The sequence below is a fragment of the Pongo pygmaeus genome, chromosome 5 (assembly GCF_028885625.2).
Source record: "Pongo pygmaeus isolate AG05252 chromosome 5, NHGRI_mPonPyg2-v2.0_pri, whole genome shotgun sequence".
Lineage (NCBI taxonomy): Eukaryota > Metazoa > Chordata > Mammalia > Primates > Hominidae > Pongo > Pongo pygmaeus.
The window spans coordinates 98,948,364-98,950,166 of record NC_072378.2 but is presented as its reverse complement, the minus strand read 5'-3'; the positions used below and the strand labels follow the sequence as shown (position 1 = coordinate 98,950,166).

Here is a 1,803-nt window from a genome sequence, read left to right as displayed (position 1 = left end):
CTCTTGCCTTGGCCTCTCAAAGTGCAGGAATTATAGGCATGAGCTACCATGCCTAGTCCTGAAATTACTATCTTCCTCCTTAACCCCACCCCCCACAAAAAAAACAAAAACTTCCTTTTTTCTTCATATTTACATTTTAATTGTATATGCTGCAATGGGCTATTTGTATTACCCCAAAGTCATGTGTTGACATCCTAACCCCCAATATGATACATTAGGAGGTGGGGCCTTTGGGAGGTAATCAGGTCATAAGGGTAGTACCCTCATGAACAGGATTAGTGTCCTTATAAAAAGACACATAAGAGCTTGCTTTTTTTCTCTGCTCTTGCTATGTGAGGATATAGCAAGAAGAGGACCATCTGCAAACCAGGAAGTGAGCCCTAACCAGATACCATATCTGCTGGCACCTTGATCTTGCACTTCCTAGCCTCCAGACTGAAAAATAAATGTTTGTTGTCTATGACACTCCATCTATAGTAATTTGTTATAGCATCCCAAAGTAACTAAGACAGATGCTTACAAATCGAGATTTATTTTAAAAACTATTCTCTTGCTATGAGTTCAATATTTTTATTTCTTTACAATGATTTCAGAAGAGATTACAAAGAGATTAATATACTTAAAGAATCAGACTCTTGCAAACAGTGACATCATTAAAAAGGGCTTATTTTCATTAACATGTGATTAACAGGAAGGAGATGATTGGTGAGTTTTCTTCATAACCAGGTTCACTGTGGATAGGAGGGCCTGCCTTCCTTCCCACCATGGAGATCCTAAAATCACAAGCTCCATCCTCCATCAGTGATGACAGGGTTACCAGTTACATAAGCAGATTCATCAGAAGCCAAATACACACAGAGCATGGCTATTTCTTCTGCAGCAAATCTTCCCATCTTTTGTCTCTTCAGGAAATCATTCCATGCCTCTTCAGGATTTCCTCTGGCTTGTATTCTTTCTTGTAGAGATGGCGTATCAACCGTTCCTGGGCACACACAGTTGCACCTGATGCCCTGCTGGATGAAATCTGCAGCCACAGATTTTGTGAGGCCAATCACGGCTGCCTTGGTTGTGCTGTACACACATCTGTTCACAACTCCTTTGACGCTGGAAGCCACAGAAGACATGTTGATAATATTGCCAGATTTCTGAGCAAGCATTTTTAGGAAGGAATGCCTTGATCATCAGGTACATGCTGCGCACATTGAGATTCATCGAGAAGTCCCAGTCTTTCTCCTCACAATCCAGGACAGTTCCATGATGGACAAAACCAGCAACATTAAAGAGAACATCAAGTCTCTCAACTTCATTGGCGAACTGATCAATTTGTTTCTTCTTTGTGACATCAAGGACACGAGTTTGAATACCCAGGTACTTTTCCAGTTCCTGAAGTTTGGACTCATTAATGTCTGGCTATGACTTTGGCACCTCCTCTTGCAAAAGCTAAGGCAGCTGCTTGGCCAATCCCTTGAGCAGTGGCCATCAGGATGATGACTTTCCCATCAAGTCAACCCATAATGGAACCTGTGGTTTAATTTTAAGCAGCGAGCTGATGGCATTCTCCAGAACTCGGTGGGAGCAACAAAGTCTTTTTTTTTTTTTTTTTTTTTTGAAACAGAGTTTCACTCTTGTGGGCCAGGATGGAGTGCAATGGCATGGTCTTGGCTCACTGCAACCTCCTCCTCCCGGGTTCAAGTGATTCTCCTGCCTCAGCCTCCCAAGTACAAATTACAGGTGCCTGCCACCACACCTGGCTAATATTTGTAGTTTTAGTAGAGACAGGGTTTCACCATGTTGGCTAGGATG

At 42.3% G+C, this 1,803-nt stretch overlaps 1 pseudogene; it reads right to left on the bottom strand.

The window, feature by feature from the left end:
- Positions 1–555: 555 nt before the first annotated feature.
- On the bottom strand, positions 556–1,513 carry LOC129038960 (dehydrogenase/reductase SDR family member 6-like; annotated as a pseudogene).
- Between the last annotated feature and the right edge of the window lie 290 nt (positions 1,514–1,803).